Here is a 22,220-nt window from a genome sequence, read left to right as displayed (position 1 = left end):
TAAATGCCCAAAAGTGGGATTGCTGGGTCATAGGGGAGTTCTATGTGAAGTCTTTTGAGGAACCTCCATACTGCTTTCCAAAGTGGTTGAACAAGTTTACTTTCCCACCAACAATGAAGTAAGGTTCCTTTCTGTCCACATCCCCTCCAGCATCTGTTGTTGTTAGAATTCTTGAGATTTTTGCTGTTCTAACTGGAGTGAGGTGATATCTCAATGTTGTTTTGATTTGCATTTCTTTTATGGCTAGGGATGTTGAACATTTCTTCATGTGTCTATTGGCCATCCTTCTTTCTTCTTCAGAGAAGCTTCTCTTTAAGTCGTTTGCCCACTTATTTATTGGGCAGTTGTTTCTTTGAGGATTTGTTGTTGGGGGGTTTAATTTTTTGAGTTCCAAGTATATTTTAGATAATCTTAACAGGCCCATATCAAGCACTGAAAGAGAAACAGCAATAAGAGACCTCCCAGCTAAGAAAAGTCCAGGACCAGATGGTTTTACAGCGGAATTTTAAAAGGCCTTCAAAGTAGAGCTCACACCAATACTCCTCCAACTCTTCAATGAAATTGAAAGAGAAAGCTCACTACCGAACACATTCTATGAAGCTATCATAACCCTCATCCCAAAACCAGGCAGGGACTCATCAAAGAAAGAGAACTAAAGACCCATTTCTTTGATGAATATTGATGCAAAACTTCTCAATAAAATTTTGGCCAATCGACTTCAACAATTCATCCAAAAAATCATACACCATGATCAAACAGGATTCATTTCAGGGATGCAAAGCTGGTTCAATATACGCAAATCAATTAATATTATTCATCATATCAACAGGAGCAAGAATAAGAACCACATGGTTATCTCAATAGATGCAGACAAAGCATTCGACAAGATCCAACACCCTTTCATGATGAAGGTTTTGGAAAAATTAGGAATCCATGGAACATTCCTCAATACAATAAAGGCTGTATATGACAAACCTACAGCCAGCATTATACTCAATGGTGAAAAACTAAAGCCATTTCCTCTTAACTCAGGAACAAGACAAGGATGCCCACTCTCTCCACTTCTCTTCAATCTAGTATTAGAATGCCTAGCTACAGCAATAAGACAAGATGCAGACATAAAGGGGATCCAAATAGGGAAAGAAGAAATAAAACTCTCCCTCTTTGCAGATGACATGATCTTGTATTTAAAGAATCCCATAGACTCCACTTCCAAATTACTCAAGCTGATTCAAAACTTTGGCAAAGTAGCAGGTTATAAAATTAACCCCCAAAAATCCATGGCTTTTCTGTATGCCAACAATGAGAAAAGTGTGGCTGAAATTAGGAAAGCAACTCCATTTGTAATAGCCCCACAAAAAATAAAATACCTAGGAATTAACTTAACTAAAGAAGTGAAGGACCTCTATGATGAAAACTTTAAAATCTTGAAAAAGGAAATCAACACGGAACTAAAAAAATGGCAAAGCCTCCCATGCTCCTGGATTGGAAAGATTAACATTGTGAAAATGGCAATACTTCCCAAGGCTATCTACAAATTCAACGCAATACCTATCAAAATTCCAACCTCATTCTTCAAGGAAATAGAAGAGGCAATCCAAAAATTCATATGGAACAATGAAAGACCCCGAATAGCAAAAAGGCTCCTCAACGGAAAGAACACTGCTGGAGGAATATCATTACCAAATTTCAAACTCTACTATAAAGCCATAGTAATCAAAACAGCTTGGTATTGGCATAAGAATAGACCTCAGGACCAATGGAATAGAATTGAAAACCCAGAAATGAACCTACAGACCTATAGACATCTAATCTTCGATAAGGGAGCTAAAACAATAGAATGGAAGAAAGACAGCCTCTTCAGTAAATGGTTCTGGCAAAATTGGTTAACTACATGTAGAAAACTAAAGCTAGAGCCTTATATATCACCCTGCACCAGAATCAACTCCAAATGGATCAAAGACCTCAGAGTCAAAGCAGACACTCTGAAAACATTACAGGATGGAATAGGAGAAACCCTAGGTCTCCTTGGCTGAGGCCAAAATTTTTTGAATAGAGACCCGGAAACACAACAAATCAAAGAAAGTTGGACAAATGGGATTGCATAAAGTTGCAGAGCTTCTGCAGGACAAATGACATAGCTAGCAAGATCAATAGAAAGCCTACGGATTAGGAGAAGATCTAATGGAATTTAAATTCAAAGTTCTTAAAAAAATAAGACATCAAAATTTGTGAATTGACCTTTGATTACCAAACAGTAATTCTCTGAAAAAGATAATTTGGGTCAAAATATTTAGGGAGAAAGTGCCCTCCACAATGAAAGAAGGTATTGGCTTTACACTTTTCTTTTTGCAATACACTCCACAATGTCTTTGCACATGAAGCATTGAAACACAGAAAAACATCAGATTGGATACTTCAAACCAATGATTTCACATTTCTAAGTAGCTCACAAAATATAATATCCTTATTAACATGAGATAGTGAAGACCTCCCTTGTTACATAAGCCAAAAAGTTTTGGGATCAGAAAAGAATTGAGCAGGGCTGGGAAGGTGGCTCAGTGGAAGAGTGCTTGCCTTGCATGCATGAGGCCCTGGGTTCGATTCCTCAGCACCACATAAGTAAAAAGAAAAAAAAAAAAAACGTAAGTGGTGCTGTGGCTAGAATGCTAGCCTTGAGCTGAAGATCTGAATGACAGTGCCCATGCCCAGAGTTCAGGCTCCACGACCAGAACACCCCCCCAAAAAAGGAAAAAAATTGAGCAAATTGAAAAGTTAATAAAAGGCGTTCTTAGAAGCCCTAGCTAAGCATATTGGCTTCAGCAGTGGAGGGATCCAAAACTTTTTTTATATAGATTGTGTTAATATTTTGGTACCTAAAGTGATTTTACAGAGCCTATTTGGCTCACTACAATTCAGAACAGACTGAAGACATGAAAATAAATTCCACATCCAAATAAAAGAGTTTAAAAAGAGAAACCATGAAGATGTAGTAGTGGGGTCGGCATTATAGTTCTTCAGCTTCACTAGACTTGAAGTCCAGAAGCTGTGGTAAATTGAAAATCAGGCAAGAGCTAAGAGGAGGACATAGAAATAGGACAAAGAAGTATTGTCCATTGTAAGAGACACGGTCATACAAGGTATAGGTAATTTAAGTCTGGTATTCTTCATGCACCTTGTTGAGCAAATGCAAGACCAAGAGAAAAATAATCTACTGAAATAATTTTGCAAAGAATAACTTCACTATTTCTGATATGGTATCTAAGGAGAGTAGTAAGAGAGAATATAAAAGTGGATTATACTTCAGTTTCCTTTAAGCATCTTGTTAGCAAAATATATCTTTGAGTTTAGAAGTGATTGAACCAAAAACTGGTGGAGTACTTTTTTGTGGGCACTTCAGACACAGGAAGACTTTAAAGGTAAAAGAAAAAAGAAAAACGAATAGCTAAATATTTGTGATGTCAGCTTCTTGGACTAGTGTTTGGAGACAAAGTTTTACATTAAAGTTTGTCCTCATTAACATACATGTTGGGTTTTCATGTCAACCAAATAGAAGGGTGAAGTTTAATGGACTTGCTTGGACAAGTAAACAGCATGATAGAAAAAAATGTCAAATAATATTTAGTGAATTACTTTGACCAATTACTTGCCAGAACAAAGAAGGAAAGATATAATTCAAAATGACTTGACTTAAAAATATGAAAAAGAGTAGTGAAGAGAGATGAGAGAAAACATGGAGGACTGTTTTGTCTCCAGTGGAGTAATGTGTTCTTGATCTTGTTTATTCCATTCTATCTTCACAAGTTATCATGTGTGTCTCAGGCCTGGAGTGCCCAGTTCAGACAAAGAAAACTCACAGCAGAAAATATTTGCAGCAGATATAGGGGATTTATAACCTTAGACAATCTATTTTAATCTGTTCAAAATACTCCCCTACCCCAAACTGCCCTTTTGAGCAGCTTTGATTGCTTTTCCCAAGACTGCCCTTCATTAACTATTTAAAATTTTGAGAGGTCATATTCATACTCTCTAGATATTGCTGTTTGGTTGTGATTTTTGTGTGTTTTTGTTTGTTGTTGTGTTTTTTAACTGAATTTCAGAAGCTTGTGCAAGTGTGTTACAATTAAATATGTCCATCTAATTGTCCAATGCTCCTGGATCAGAGTCACTCCTATCATTCATAAACAACTCCTTCTCCAAGATGTATTTCAGATTTAGTATTTCCTTTATCACATGTGTACATTGAGTATTCTAGCTTGGCTTGCCCCTTGTTCCATTTTTCATTCATTCTATATCTTTACAATTATTCTTCTATGGTTTCAACTTCCGGATATTCATTCTGTTAAACTGTCTGTTAATACTTTGAAAGGTTTATATACATACCATGGAGTTTCAATCCTGATGCCAGCTTATATTGCCATAATTCATTCATCTGCAATAACAACTTGCAAGACTGGAGACGTGAAGCACCTAGACATGATTTTATTCTCATCCATTTGGAAGATTAATCTTTAATAAACAAGAAAGATTAAAAATGGCATAGAATGTATTCCTACCAGTTTTTATAAATGGCTTTGTTCAATGGTTTGCGATTATTATATTTTACATGGGATAATATTTTCTATTTCACACAAGTTTTGCAAAAAGAAGAAAACTACAATTTACTACTATAGAGGAATATGATGGAAATAAAAGACAGATTTTATGTTCGTCACATCTCTGATGAGTACCCATATTCAAGACTTAAAATCATATTTCTTACTATGTTAGACAGATAGGGAAAAACATAAAACAACATATGATAAGGCAATTATTCGTGACTTTTTAAAATGTACCTTATATGATGAAATTTACTTTATTAACTAATGTTTGGGTTTGAAATATGGGTGGCTGATCTATTTAACACATTTCTGGAAGGCACCTACTGAACAAGACAAATGGTGGGGGGTATTATTTCTACACTGTAATGAATGGTTGAACCTGTTTGGCATTAGTGCTGGGTAAATAAATCCACTCTATTGTAATTTGCTCCCTGCACATGAAAAACTTGTAATGTCACTAAGTATCATCTACTTGTCAAATGTTATTTTGGTGAATGAGTTTAAAAAGTTTATTTGAAAAGTAATATACTTTCAGGAGATTAAATGTAGGTTATCATTGGTTTGAGAATGACAACATGTTTATACTACAGAACCATGTTTTACTGAAGTACCAATGTTTTGAAGCACTAATGATCTTCTCAATTATTGTTTTATTGAATTATATTTGACTTCTTAGTCGTTTACCTAGCCTTGGTAGACCAATTATGGATCTATTGTTCCAGGAAATATTTTTTGGCCTACTTACTCTGGACTGAAATTTTTCAGTAATCATTAGAGGAGGGGTATTAAAAATAATCTTGTGATATTTGTGATCTTGTTCACTCATATGGGCTGATCATTTGTAAATTGAAATTTTGAATTACTGTACTTTTTCTCAGATTTTGTGATATCTTTCATTTTATATTATCTTGCACTTCACAATTGCTTACCGCTACTTTCTGTGTCTTAAGGAATTGGGGCCCTGAAATATTATAGGAAATGAGAAATTGAGATGGGTTTTCAATTACTTTTGTTGGCATGTTGCATGGGCTTAGGTGAAAAGTCTTGCCCTTGCTATCTGATGATACGGATAACTAGGACCTGGGATCCTAGGACCTGTGGGTCATGCAGAAGAATAATACCTTTTAGACAGCATATCAGCAAAATTTGGGTATAATCAGTAGGAATGCTTCAGAAATATGGAGAAAAACAGGTTGGGACCAGCGAGTTAAAATAATAAAGAGAGCAGCAGAGTAAAATCCCTTATAGATTAGAGGAAAACAACAATGTTTTTTACCACGTGAATTCAAAAGACCAAGACCACTTAGAATGTATCACACGTTTATACCAAAGACACTGCATAGATAGTTTTTATATACTAATATATATTCTAAGCCTATTTATTTATATTTCAATCTAATTATTTGCCGGGAACCAAGTGCTGTTTGCTAGAAAATACAGCTACTACCTTCAACCAAGTGCTGTTTGCTAAGAAAACACAGCTACTACCTTCGATAAGGGCTGTTAAGCCTTGGAGCCTATTCATACCCTGTTTGACAGCATTGCTTGGTGCCACCTCTTTCCATAAGAACCATTAAGCCTTACAATTTACCGATGTCCTGTTTGACAACATTGTTTGGCACCTTCTGAAGATTCCCCACCTATGACCTTTTGCAAGATATACTTTGCAGTTTTGGTGCTTAGCAACCCTTATTGACCTGTTGATGCTAATTACCCTGCTCAGTGTGCTATATATACTGCTCCGTAAAAAATAAAGTTTGAGACCTTGATCAGAACCCTGTCTTGGTCTCCTTCCTCATTTCTGGTTTGTCTCTCATTCAGGTCAGTTCCTCTTTGAGGCCTTGTTGACCAACCCTGCAGGCCGGGGCATTTATTGGCATAAATATCAATTTATTTGTGAAATTATCAATTAAATTTAGTAATATTCACTGTGTGAAATATAAAATCAGCATGTATAAATATAAATGTATAACTATATATAATATAAGAAAATGTTTTGCATTGTTATGTTATGGTTAGGGTATCAAAAGCAACTCTGTTTTAAAGTATTATTTCATTAACTCTACCTCAGTGTTTGGTAGAGTTAGCCCTAATGCTTTACCATTTGTGAATGTACAGCCTAGAGGCAAGAGGAAATACTATGATTAAACATTACCAATTTAAGTCCTAATATCAAGGTGAAACATATTAACTTCTCCCGGAGCTATGGAAATATTTGGTGATAGAAAGTCAGTAGTGTGTGTTCCTGCCTGGTTGGATGGTAGGTAGGCCAGGACACTAGGTAATCATGCATATGAACAATTATTTCATCTTCTTGACTTTAGCTACTTTTTAAATGGTAGGTATAATAAACAATTACATTTTGATGAAATACCTTGTAGTCTGAACAGTTCTGTCTGAACTGTTCATCTCTCTATGATCCCTTGTAACATTTTAGTTTTGTTCCATTAAGACAATCTATGCTGTCAGAGTAAAATATCTGGTTGGTTTATTCCTACATGGAAAAAAGGTAAAGGGTCAGGTAGACATTTGTGACAGTAAGACCTCATTTGGAAAATTTTAAGCTTCAGAAATTTAGAAGTAGCTGTTAAGTGAGGCTTATATTGAATCCATTAGCTCAACAAAGGTAACTCAGTTGATTTGTAAGTACTTGAAAAGCCATCACCTTTATTTTTTTGGGGGGGGGGGTTCCAGTCGTGGGGCTTCAACTCTGTGTCTGGGCTCTGTCCCTCAGCTCTTCAGCTCAAGGCTAGCGCTCTACCACTTGAGCCACAGTGCCACATGCCCCCAGCCCTAAATTATCCTGATTAATTTTCACATAGAATCTGGCTTCCTACTTGTGTATGATCATGAGCGCTGTCCATTTGATGTTATTCTTCCTGGAAATTAGAATAACAGGTGTCCAGTCTGGGTTTTATCCACTAGCCTCAAAACAGTAGACTCCCATATAGTCAGGATTTTCATAATCTTATCACACTTGATTTTTAAAAAATCGTTGCATTTCTTGCAGTTCTTGAATACTGAATTAATTTGTGTTTTCTTGGGTTGTTTTGTTTCATTTGAATGTATGTGTTGACTTATTCCTCACTTTTCCTTTTCTTTCACTCACATTCTTACCTAAAGTGCTGGGAAACCAATTTTTCTTTCTCAAGATAGTCAAGGTGAGCATTATTTAGTCCAAAGCAATTTAAGTAATATTTAAACACCTTCGTATCTATGAATGGTGTACGAATGCTAAGCGCTGAGAAGGGTCTTTTTATTTTCACAGCCGTCTTTGGCATACACAGACAGATCATGAATTATATGAAGATAATAAAACTACAGATGCTTGCCAGGAGGAGAAAAACCTATTACTAATTGTTTGATAGAGGCTTCCCTTGTTGTGAAAGAAATATGCTGCTTGATGCAGGATTTCACAAAATCATATTGCTAGGAAGAACCTAAACAATCTCCTATCACTACAGAGTGGAGGGAGATGAATTGACCTCCTGCATAATTTACTTTTGGTTCAAATAAAATCAGGCTTCCAAAAAGAGAGTAGACTTTAAAGAAACTCGATGAGTTGTATGTAAATAGGTGCTTATCTGATTTTGTCAATTGGTGAACTAATACAGGGAAAGGACAGCAAGGTAAAAATATAAAGAACTCTGTATTGAAATACTCATTTGTGTGTGTGTGTGTGTGTGTGTGTGTGTGTGTGTGTGTTTACACGTGCCTGTACACACACGTGCATGTGCATGTGCTCATGCGTGGATTCATCATTCCTGAGGCTTGATAGTGCCTGGGCACTATCCCTAAGCTTCTGTGCTCAAGGATAATGTCTACCATTTTGAACAGTGGTCTTCAGATCTCTGCCTCCTGAATAGCTAGCTAAGCTGATTCAGCCTCTGAGTAGCTAGATAAATTCTTCTTGTCCTCTATGGTTCATTGCTCTTTTATTCCTTCCTGAGGTAATCACAAGCCTAAGTCATATTATGTCTAATTGCTTTAAAAATACTATTACTGTTTGGCAGCAAGGGCTCCAATCCATACTCTTAACTACTTAAGAAGCGAGAACAAAAACCAAGCCAAATTTTAGTGGACTTCCTTCTCAATCTATAGCTGGGTGCATTGGATCATTTCCACCATCTTGCACTATTTAGAGACTAAGATTAGAAGGATTGCAGGATCAAAGCCAGCCAAGGTAGGAATCTAGAAATTTGGTGTGCAACTCTAATGCCATTGATGATGGGAAGGCTAAAAGTCAGATCAGGTGCATGTCTTGTGGAAAGGGAACCCCTATCCTAAAATTAACCACTGATAGGACACCAGCATAGCAAGAACAATACCCCAAGTTGAAATTCCCATAATTTCCCACAACCAAAATAGGTATATATATTAACATCCAAAAACGTATTACAATCTGTTCTTTGCTCTAATATAATCTTTATCTGATTATCATATGATGTGAAAGAATACTATCTTCATTAACTTATGATATATTTTAAAAGACCTAGGAAATTCTTTCTCACGTATTAAGTGAAAACAAATGGCAAATTGCCTCATTCCTTACATATTTGACTACCAGTAAAAATTCATCTAATGATTATTATAGTAGTATATTCTGAATTTTTACTTTACTTTGTAACAGTTTTTAAACTTTTGGCTTCTCTGATGAAGTTTAAGTATTCAAATAGTATCAACAATGTATATTTCTCGGGTACTTGGGACAGTTTTTTACAAGGTTTTTAACTGATGGCTTCTAAGAATTCTTAATTGGTATATTATTTGGTTTATTTTTAATTTCAATTTAATTTCATTGTAAATGTAATGTACAGAGGGGTTACAGTTACATAAGTAAGGTAATGAGTACATTTTTTATGGAAAGAACATTGTTATCCCTTCCATCGAATTTTTTTGTACACTCAAACAACTACTTTTGCTTTCTTTGTTCATGCATTTTTTATTATAAAATTGATATACGGTGGGTTTACAATTACTTAAGTCAACTAAAGAGTACACTTCACTTTATTTTCTAAATTTCAAATTTTGAACTTAATTATTTTCTTTTGTTTTTTGGGGGGGTAATTCTTTTTTCAGAGTTGTAGGATTAGTTAATTTAATTTTGCATGATTTTTACACATGTAAATTATTCAGATACATATATTTTGCTTTAAAAATATTTAACATGTGAATTTCTAAGATTATTTTCTTAATTTTTACATGGTTGGTGAATTTAAATAAATTTATTTTTTTAAAGTTCTAAACATATTTTTCCAGTTAACAAATACTTACTGTATTTTCAAGAAGCACAAACTTCATTAAGAAAGGCTTCATTACCTGTTCACATTTTTTTGTAAAAATTTGTACTTGAATTTAAAAAAAAAGTTTAATCTGGGCAGAGTGATTTGTGGCTTCCATTTTCTAGCTATGGTAGGAACTGCAAGTAGGGTTTGTAAATAGGGAGAGCCTGAGAAACTATGAGACCTTAGTACAAAAATATCCAGAGTGGGGCTGGGAAGGTGGCTCAGTGGTAGAGTTCTTGCCTTGCATGCATGAAGCCCTGGGATCGATTCCTCAGCACCACATAAGAAAAAAGAAAGAAGCTGAAATGGCACTGTGGCTCAAGTGGTAGAACAGTAGCCTTGAGCTGAAGAGCTGAGGGACAGCGCAAAAGCCATGAGTTCAGGCCCCACGACAGGACCCCCCCAAAAAATATCCAGAGTGAAATGAATAGAGATATAGCCATCCCTAGTGCGATATAGAGCACACGGTTATCATATTCTAAATCTTGAGTTAAAACTCCAATAACATCAATCTTTTGTAAAAATAAAAGGATACATGTTTTAAAATGTTTATTGTATAAAACTCTTTGCAAAGGTTCTCATGTCTTCTATTTCTTAATTTTCAATATACTTAGTCTATAAGAATCCAAGTATATCGTGACTATTTTATTTCTACTTAATTTAAAATAGTACAAGCAATATTAACCTACTTTTACTATTTGTGATAATTTACTCTGTTAATATGATAATATCAATATTCCAAATGTGTGTATGTGTTGTGTGTGTGTGTGTGTGTGTGTGTGTTTATGTGGTTTGTGTGTGTGTTTGCTTTGTGTGTACTTTGTAATGCTTGGGTGATCACTAGACTGATTTACATATGCTGGGCCAAGTTTTTACCACTGAACTATACTGTCTAGTTATAATGTAAATATTGTTTTAAATTATGACTTTTAAATTTTCATTCTTAGTATGTTTTTTTCAAAATTATATATGATAAAATGTGATCCATATTCTATACATGATAGCAATTTTTATTATTATTTTATTGTTTTTTAGAATATTTCCACTGCTTTTCTACTTCAAAACTCTTGTGTTTGTTATTGATAAAGGTTTTATTTTGCTTCTTTTCTCTCTTCATTTTTTTGACTTTAGAGTTTATCTATTCTTTCGTTTATTTCTTTGGAAATTAGTGATCATATTCCTATTATAATTTCTTTACATTTTAACAGGTCTATACAATGCTTTATTTTCTATTTTATTTTTTCCCATCTTCTCTGACTCTTAGTCCACACTATTAGGTGGAATAAAAAGAAACTTGATTCAGAATACTTTGATTATTTGCCTCCTTCTCGTCTCTGAATTCTTTCTGTTCTTTGAAACACAATAACAATTACATATATCTCCTATGTGGTCCATCATTCTATTCTATCCCCTCTCACTCTCCCCTGTAGTACAGCTCAAGTCGTTATCATTCAACTTTATTATGCTATAGTGTTAACTAAATCTTAACTCATTCCTAAATTAATTTTAGATTGCTTCAAGCATTCTCTAAAGACATTTTTCTATATATGATATCTGGGGTTTTGTGTTTTCACAAGGTGCAAAATGTGAGTGACTATCAAACATCTACATATCTCTGTAGAATATTGGTCCACCTGTTCAATAAACTCGTATGTAAATTCAAGGAATACAGGTCAGTCAGAACAATTGTGTAAAATGGTGTAGCTTGAGCCTTCATACTAGATTTGAAACTTATTACCATGTTTAGTAGTGAAAGAACAGACACATAGAAGAATGTAACAGATTTATCAAAAATAAATTCTTAGTTTTATTGTCAATAGATTTTTGAAGAGGATGCCATGACTTTATGAAATAAAAATAGAATCTTAAATGGATGAATTGGCACTATTGCCTCGGTAGATTTAAAATGATCTTAGACTACTACCTCAAACCTTATACAAAAATTTAAAATAAAAAATGATTATCAAACTAAATGTGAGATGTAAAAACCTATAAAACATAAATGTACAAATTCATGACATTGGATCAGTAAAGGTTTCTAAAATTTTGACATGTAAAGCATTAGAGACTAAAGACAATCAAGAATTAGCAGGTTAATATCAAATAATAACCTTTCATAATTCTATGGAAGTAATGAAAACATATCCAACAGATAGAGGACACATATTTGTTAATGCTACAATGTTAATGCTACAATGATCCTGAGTCTTAAGCACATTCATACCTTTTAATTCTATATAAATTTTTTCCTGAACAGGATATTTCTTAAAGAACGTATGTAAATTGGTAGTTAATAGGAGGAGCATATGATATAAGCTCCTCTTTAGTATCTAAGAAAAAAGAAAAAGAAAACTCCCTAGTATGACCATAAATATAAAAAGATAGCACAAAATATAGTAATGCATTTGTGGAGAAATTGATATACTCCACATAGCACAATGATTTGTATAATACTGCAATCATTTTAGCAAGCAAGTTTTCAAGTCTTCATAAGGTTAAAGAGAATTGTATATTATTCAGACATTACACTTCTATGTATATATTAAAGAGAAGTAAAAAAAAAAAATGTTTGGACAGGGAATGTAGTTCATTGACAGTGCACTTGAATATTATGTGTGAGACCCTGGAAATAATCCCCCAAAACAAATTTGAAAAGACACACTATACAGGATTTATGCTGGACAAATTCTTGTAACTGAATTTTATATCTATTTTAATGTCTGTTCTAAAATTTACAGCATTTCTATTTGAAGAAATGCAAGTTTGTGAAAGTTAAGCTTGGAAAACCTATGAGTGTACAATTCACTTCCAAAGCACTAAAATGCCTACAATAAAAGGAGATAATATATTGCATGTGAATTTCATGTCAGCAAAAAAAATTGATAAAAATACTTCAAACAAATTGCAGAATACCTGAAAAGATGTTTTCGGTATTGGCTAAAAATTCTTTGTAAACTATACCTTTTAAAATGAAGATATGATTTCTGTTTATTTTGAGTTTTTTTGGTCCGTTTTTTTGAGTTTATGCAGAGATAACTCAATCCAAAAGTGTATGTGGTAACTAGAATATCTAGGAATTATGCACCACTTATAAATAATTGATAACCTTTTCTGGAAGAAACTTTTAGCAAATGACAAAAGACCCAAATCTATGCATCTGCATTTTATGAAACCTATATGCTACATGCTCAATCCAAATGCTTTTCTCTCCTTTGCTAGGAAAAAAGTTTTCTCAAGATAAGAGCCAACAGCAGTGAAAAGAAACAAAATACACATTCATGTTGATTTATTTGTGAAAATAACAAATGAAATAAAACAATTCCACTTAAGCAACTCCAATGTTAGTATCTATGAAGATGTTCCTGAATGCCAACATCCATTGATTTTTTTTGAGTTTTAATTTCTATGAATATATGAAAAATAGAACACGAAAACAAATATAATCTTAGAGCAAACCAGCCTTGGAATAATTTTCTTAATTGTTTTGAAATTACAAAAAAATTGATACCATTGAGGAAATGATCCTTTCCTATGGAAATCATTTAAAAATGTTTATCACTTATTATAATTCAAAATACCAAACAAGACTAATTTTATATAATCATTACAAATATCATTTTATCACTATCATAAAGTAGAATAAAAGACCAATCCAAATATATTACCATTATTCTTAATTTCTAATCATTTCCTAGATATCTCAATCTAAATAGTCATGTCTTTAACATAGATTAAATATTCTATAATTTTTACTTAACATTTTTCAGGGGCATGTATTCATGTTTCTAAGAAATGTTCACAGCAGTTAAAAATACTTTTGTGAAATTAATGTGAAATTAATGTGATATGTTTTGTTGTGATTGTTTGCAAGGCCTGAGCATTGTCTCTAAGCCATTTTATGCTCAAAGCCAGCACTATACAACTTGAGGCACAGAGCTAATTAAGGTTTTTAGTGGTTAATTGGAGATAAGAATCTAACAAATACTTTTCTGTCTGGGCTAGTTTCAAACACAATTCTAAGATCTAATTACACAAAATAGCTCGAATTATAGGCTTGAGTCACTGGCACTTGGTTTGATGTATTTATTTAATTTTAATTATGTCTTAAGATTTTTGTTTCACTATAATGAACATCGTTCTACACAAATATTTAGATATATGTATATATTTCTGATGACAATCTCCAAAAATGTATGTCTTTCTACACATGATATATATATATATATATATATATATATATATATATATATATATATATTAATTTCTGAAGATAGACTCCCTATAAAACTTTATGCTACTCTTTTTGACCGTTTTTAATTTCAAAGATATGCAGTCTATTTTCCCTAAAGTTTCCTAGAATAAAATAACTAATATTTAAATAGAATGTAGAGTTTATAATTTTCAAGGGAATTTTTGAAATACCCATGATATTGTAGTAGAATTTACAGTATATTCCTTGAAATAATTTTGTTCAAACTCTTAAATATTTGTGTGTAGTGGTGGGGAGAGAGGAAGTTAATCCATACTGGTTAAGAATTTGCAATACTTCAAAAATCTATTCTACAATTTGTTATAAGCATATAGTCAAGCTACCTGTTATGGTTAAGTTTTTTTATTTCTTTATTTGTTCTAAATTTTAAAATGGATGCATGCACGGTGGTAACATTAAAACTGTTAATCAACAGACAAATGATCGCAAAACCATAGATACATATCAGACTTTCAATATTTAGCACTTATGATGTCAGTAATAATTTTGGTGGAAATGATAATGACCACAGTGTACCCTGATAATTACAATGTTGTGATTGAAAAGGAAAAAAACTTTAAACATTTTTGAAGCTAGATTTCCCACATTGAATACATGGTAATACACAGCGTTGGATTACATACAATAAGAATAACAAGAGGAGAGTTTCAATATCAAGAAATAGAACCACATTAAACAGATAGAAACAGTAAAAACCCTAATGTTATTCCTACAGTCTCTCTAATGTATACTCACTTTTCTTGGTGGTATTATTTTCTCATAATTAGTATAGTTAATTTGCACATTTTGATGGACTAAGATGTAGTTTTCAACTTAGTGTGATTAGTTCAAATAACATTCTCATATAGATACTATTCAATATCCCTGTTTTCCAATGATATATTAAGAGTATGTTCTTCAATACAGCTGTAAACACATGACACAATTTACATAATACCACTTACTTATCTGTAGTTATCTTAAAAAGACATAGACCTTAGAGCCAGGAGGTGAAATTTATTTTTATTTCTGCAGGAAACAATTTGTGACTTTATACCAACAAACTGAATTTGGCTCTTTCCTTATTTGTAAGGTAAGGTGGAAAATGTAAGGACTCTGGGGTTCAAGCCCCATGACCAAGAAAAGTAAAAAGGGAAAAAAGGCAGTAAAGCAACATTTTAAAGCTAATGTGCACAAAAATTGTCTAGAAATATAATTAAAGCAGCCCCTGGACTGGCCAAAAAAAAGATTAAAATGAAATTGCCTTCAATCATTCATTTAGACAATCTATACTGAGGGCAGGCTATTGGAGCTCATATCACTAACTAGAATTTGAGAAGATCACAGTTCAGAACCAGTGTGCAAGGAACGTAATAAGATTCTCATATCATCCTAAGCCTGGCATGCTGCAATGCATTTGTGATCGAGTTACTTGGCAGACAGAGGTGAAGAACTTAGACTCTGTTCAGCCCTCAGCAAAATTGATAACCTATGAGCAAATAACTAAATTGAAAAAATATTGTTCTAATGGTAGAATACTTGTTCAAACAACAAAATATCTAAATTCATACTCACTTCCTAAAAGAGGAAAAAAGGAACAAAAAATAAGAAAGAAAGAAAAGAGAGTAGAGAAGGAGGAAGAGAGAAGGGAAGGAAGGAAGTAAGCAAGGAAGGAAGGAAAGAAAGAAGGAAAGAAGGAAGGAAGGAAGGAAGGAAGGAAGGAAGGAAGGAAGGAAGGAAGGAAGGAAGGAAGAAAGGAAGGAAAGAAGGGAGGGAGGGAGGGAGGAAGGAAGAAGGAAAAGAAAAGAAAAGAAAGAAATGGTGGAAGAAAGAATGGGAGGGAGAAAGAGAGGTATAAATAAAAACCTCAGCATGTGTTCGATGTTAATAATGACAATAAATCATTTTAACTATAAATGCCATCATTTAATTCCCTGGGATGAGACATTTTGTATCAAGCCCTATTGTATGGACTTGGAATCCCCAAAAGGCCACCAGAGACCATGATCAATGCAAACAGTAAAAGAGTCGTATATTGCAAGCTCAAGCTTGGTCCTTTGCACATCGGGTAACCGGTGATGCTAAGAATCCCCAAGCACAAAATCAGCACAGCTTTAATAGTATTGAACAAACAAGTTTAGGGAACTTCCACACAAGCAGTTACATGATTGGTTTGAGTCCACCATAACCACATTGCAATTTTTCTGAACTATTGGTATGTTCTGTTCCTGGAACACTTGGGTAACTGTTCTGCTTTCATAAGGTTGGGCAGGGTTGGTGGCAACCTGTGTTTTTTTCTCTATCTTGGGGTTACTCTCAGGGCAGCCTAGCACAAGATGGTGGGAAATCTCAAGTTGGAGTTACTGTGGCTTTTCATTCTTTCCTCTTCTAGAGCATCAGGGACCAATCATGGTACCATAATTGGTACAATCTTCTATATTTACAGTTTGGTATTGGGATCTCAGAACTAATAGAGGGACTGTGCTGATCTACAAGGTCTAACAAGGTCCATTTGTGAGTAACAAAAATTAACAGTACCAAAGGACTTACCTTTATACCAGCTGTATTCGTAAGCTCCAATTTTAAGACATACTCATACCATTTGCTACATACTTAAACTTTCTGAGGTTTGTCTTCTTTACAAACATTTTAAGACAATCCTTACTTTTTAAATCCTTTCTTATCTAGAGGATACCAATTTTTCCCCAATTCCTTCCTAAGGCTTTCTTTACTACACTCCTTTTATTTACAATTCCTTGAGCTCCTTTGTGGCTAGAGTTTAAAACCGCACATTTTTCCTTTGATTTGTGGAATCAAATTATCTCAGAAAGCCTCAAGGCACCAGTGGGATGAAAAGCTTGCAAGATTTTAAGGCTAAGATTAGGGTTGGGTCTCATTCCTCCTCTTACCTCCCTTGATTTAAAAAAAATTCTCTCCTTTATCTTTAAAATACACACAGGAGGAAGCAAATAATTACCATACCAGAGCCAAACTAGGTTGTGACCCTGAAGTGCCTAAGGCAGGGGAGTGATATCCTTGCCCCAAATATCCACTGTGGGAGTAAAGATGTTACTGGATATCACCAAAAGAATGTCCCACAAGATCTTAGTTTTAGCAGCTTTCAACCAGGAAGCATTCTCAGGTGATGGAATCAGTCAGGAGTTCAGTCTAGTTTTACCAGGGTGGAGATGGTCTGAATGATAATGTAGATTTCCTCCAGGTGACTGTCAAGTTGTCCTTGAACTTTACTCATTAGTGTGTGCAGCACCAGCAGCAGGGACTCTCTGTGGCTTCAAGGAACTTTCACACCTGGTTCTGGGCTGCAAATTCCTACAATGACTGGTTAAGGATTCATTGCATAGGCTTGGCAGGCTATGACCCAACTAGTTTTTTAAGACTATTTACACAGTAGCCCAGGACAATTAACCAAGATGACAATTTTTTAAACTAGATCATACATTTAATAAGATTAGGATTTTCTAAGCAGATATAGAGGGCTCAGGCCTGTACTATTATTTCCCATGCCTTTTCCTTCTCTCTATTCTGTCTATTTTGTCACATTTTTAAAAAAGATACTCTGGTTCCTTGTTCTTAAATGGCGATAATGAGCGAAGATTGATCTTCTGTCACTTCTTCAAACTGACTCAGGGGTGTTGATCCTACCTAACCAGGAACATATAATCTTAGCCTATTTTACAAAGAGGTTACCAGGGTTAGATGACATTAAGAACAACATGTTAACTTTTGACAAATGCACAGACCTTTTTTCTGACTACAGCAGTGCTGCTTATTTAGCCTTCTGCATTGAAAAAGGATCTTCCAGGATGGCTTACGAATGTGATCTCTTGTAATCCTAACAATGTCTGAGTTTCCTATGCAGGCCTTCAGACAGATATCAATAGAAAAAAAAATTAAGGTATAAAACTTTGCTGACAGATGAATTTCATGTAGCTGGTGTCAGCTCAAAAGTTACTGCCAATTAGAGCTTTTGGCACATACAGGGGTTGGGATCTAAACTATCCTCCACATTTTAAAAAAATTACCCTTTTAGTACTATCACAGATGTCTGACAAGTTCCTGTCCCTTACAAGGTAGATAGTCATAGACATTAGGCATGCTTACAAACTATCTTTCCATGACCTCCTGGCTTTGACCAATTTTTGAAGGGCCACACACAAATGACTCTAGGATCTGACATTATTTCTTCAATCCAAGAATTGGCTTACGGTCTCTGGATGCACGTCCATTGCTTTCATACAAGGAGTGTATTTTTCCCACATGGGAAAAAATGCCTCATTGGCATTTCCCTTAGTTGGTTGCTGGACTTGAACTTGGGGCCTGACTGCTGTCCCTCAGCTCTACAGCTCAAGGCTAGCACTCTGTCACATTGAATCCTAAAGCAGGTCGGCTTGCTCTTTCAGCCTTCTGGTGACTGAGTAGGGGTGACAGGCTCACACGGACTTTTTCTGCCTGGGCTGGATTCAAACCAGTTATAGATCAATGAGTCTCATAAAAGGCCACTTTACTGCAATTAAAAGCAACAAGGTGTTCAACATAGAAGTAGTTTTAAGCATATTCTTACATGAAACATATTAAGAGCAAAAGTTACATCTGACAAACTGACAAGAATCCTTACTCCTTTTTGTGGGCCTGATGAGAACTGTTACAAAAAAACTATGAGAGCAAACTGAAATAGGAATTAAGCAATTATTTTGGTAATCCTAATTTTTCCTTTTTGTATTTTGAGGCAAATGTTTAGAACAATTATACTTTTGAACTTTATATACAGAAACCCATTCTAATTTATAAGCCTCCTATTAATTTCTGTTTTAATATTTTATACTTTAGTTTTTAGTTGCATTTTGAAAAATCCCTTAAACTTTCAAGGCTAAGTGTGTCACCAATTTCCTCTCGGCTGGTTGTTTTAAAACAGATACACATGGAAAATTTGAAACTCAAATAACTTTTTTTCTTAATGCAAAAATTACAATCACCATCACTGTACCAAGAAGCTAGACTTAACACCTTTATGCCTTAAAACAAAAAAAAAAAAACATACACAATGACAGAATATCATTGAGAGCAAATCACATTGTACAAATAAAATTTTAACTCTCTTTTTAAGGCCTTCTTAATTTTAATTTTAACACATCCAAGGGGCAGTTTTAGCAATGCTAATCAGATCTTTACATCATTCAATTTTACCATCATGTTTCCACTGTCCATGTGAAGGGAAAAGGGACAGAATAAAGTTGGGCCACTTGGCCCTTCCTGTGGAATAAATACTCACACAATCCGACTCTTTAGGGTTAGATGAACTGCTATTGGGCCAGTTTGCCCTCTTTCACCATGGGAGGACTCCTCCCATGGCCTGTTCCACCATGCATTACGAGCTAAACTGCACTTCTGCCTGTTCACTGTTTACTCCTAAAATAGGTTTTTTGTTAGCTTCTAAGTTTCTCTTTTTTATTAAGCCAGATATCTTGATTACAGTATAAACAGCCTTATACATTCTAAAATACCAGATTTCCTATTTTTCAAGTTAAAGTATCCTTAAAAAGCTATTTAAAACCATGTGAAAATGCCTTAAAAATGTTTTGGTAATGTCCAAACCTCATAACCTTTTGAATTTTAAACTTAATTCACCCAATCGCTACATCATGCTGACAATTTATATCATGAATATGATCACAAACACATACAAAACAACACCCAGATCTTTAAGCACCCAAAAATCAAAATCAGTTGTACATACATTTTCTAAAGTCTTCAAACAAAAAGTTAAGACAATATTTCTTTTGAACTAGGTAATTTTTTGCAGCTTCATTTTCTCATGGATTGATTATTTAGCAAGTCATTTCACCAATTGATCTTTTGACTCACTTCTGTTGGAGTAAGGCTGGGGGGGGGATGGTCACCTGAAAATAAACTGTCCTGAATTTTATTTTCATTTTTTTCTTCTTAATGTTATTTTTAATTGTGAAAGTACTCTACAGAGGGGTTAAAATTACATGGACAAGATAATGAGTATATTACTTATCAAGCATTGTAGCCTCCTCCTTTGACTCCCTTTCCCATCCCTTCCCATCCTCTCCCTGGCCCCCACCCAATCTTCCTCCCCTTCTCCCTTTCACCACCCAAGGTGTAAAGGTCGTTTTTGACTTAACGAATTGTATATCTCATTGTTGAAATAGGTCCACCTGTATCCTTATTTAAATGGTTTGTTTTTTCCCTTCCCCTCCATAAATTATACTGACATCAAATACAGTGAAAGCAGGGGTTATACTGTGGCGGAGGGACATACAAAGCACCAAAGAAATAATCTTATAAATGTGTTAGAAACAATCACATGAAAGAAAAATACATTTGAATATGTATTCAAATTATCTGACTTTTCTGCTTGACACAGACATATACTAGTTAGTGCAAATAAGGGAAACCATGGGACCTATGTTCCTTTGGGCCTGGCTTACTTCACTTAAAATTTTTTCCAAGTCTTTCCTTTTCCTAACAAATGGGGCAATGTCATTCTTTCTGATGGAGGTTTAGAAACCCATTGTTTGTATATACCACGTTTTCTTGATCCATTCATCTACTGAGGGGCATCTGGGTTGGTTCCATATCTTAGCTATGGTAAATAAAGCAGTTTACGTAGTTACGCTGGTAGCTTTAGTGTGGTCTTTTTGTGAACATTTGAGTAAATGCCCAAAAGTGGTATTGCTGGGTCATAGGGGAGCTCAAGCTGATTCAAATCTTTGGCAAAGTAGCAGGGTATAAAATTAACCCTCAAAAATCAATGGCTTTTCTCTATTCCAACAGTGAGAAAAGTGTTGCTGAAATTAGGAAAGCAACTCCATTTGGAATAGCTCCACAAAAAATAAAATACCTAGGAATTAACTAAACCAAAGAAGTGAAGGACCTCGATGACGAAAACTTTAAAAACCTGAAAAAGGAATTCAAAAGAGAACTAAGAAAGTGGTAAAAACTCCCACGTTCCTGGATTGGACAGATCAACATTGTGAAAATGGCAATACTTCCCAAGGCTATCTACAAATTCAATGCGATACCTATCAAAATTCCAACCTCAGTCTTCAAGGAAATAGAAGAGGCAATCAAAAAATTCAAATGGAACAATAAAAGACCCTGAATAGCTAAAACAATTCTCAACAGAAAGAACAGTGCTGGAAGAAAAACAATAGCAAGTTCCAAACTCTACTACAAAGCCATAGTAATCAAAACAGATTGGTACTGACACAAGACCGACCTCAGGACCAATGGAATTGAACCAACAACCCAGAAATGAACTCACAGACCTATAGCCATCTAATTTTTGATGAGGGAGCTAAAAAAATAGAATGGAAGAAAGACAGTCTTTTCAGTAAATGGTGATGCAAAATTTGGTTAACTACTTGTAGAAAACTAAAGCTAGATCCTTATATATCACCCTGCACCAGAAACAACTCCAAATGGATCAAAGACCTCGGAGTCAAAGCAGAAATTCTGACATCATTACAGGGTTGAGTAGGAGAAACCCTAGGTCTCCTTGGCACAGGCCGAAATTTTCTTAATAGAGTCCCAGAAACACAAAAAATCAAAGAAAGGTTGGACAAATTGGATTGCATGAAATTGCAGAACTTCTGTATGGAAAAGAACATAGCTAGCAAGATCAATAGAAAGCCCACATATTGGGAGAAGATCTTCACTAGCCTTAAAACAGACAAGGATCTCATATCTTAAACATACCTCGAACTGTAAAAATTAAATTCCTCAACAACAAATCTTCAAAGAAACAACTGCCCAATAAATAATTGTGCTAAAGACTTAAAGAGAAACTTCTCTGAAGAGGAAAGAAGGATGGCCAAAAGACACATGAAGAAATGCTCAACCTCCCTAGCCATAAAAAAATGCAAATCAAAACAACATTGAGATACCACCTCACCCAGTAAGAATGTCTATAATCAAGAACTCTAATAACAACAGATGCCAGAGAGGATGTGGACAGAAGGGAACCTTACTGCATTGTTGGTGGGTGTGTAAACTTGTTCATCCACTTTTATCCAATTTTAAACAATAGCACTTTCCATT

This window comes from Dipodomys spectabilis, unplaced genomic scaffold (genome assembly GCF_019054845.1).
Source record: "Dipodomys spectabilis isolate Male_0828 unplaced genomic scaffold, ASM1905484v1 ptg000008l, whole genome shotgun sequence".
Lineage (NCBI taxonomy): Eukaryota > Metazoa > Chordata > Mammalia > Rodentia > Heteromyidae > Dipodomys > Dipodomys spectabilis.
This window is presented reverse-complemented; position numbering follows the sequence as displayed.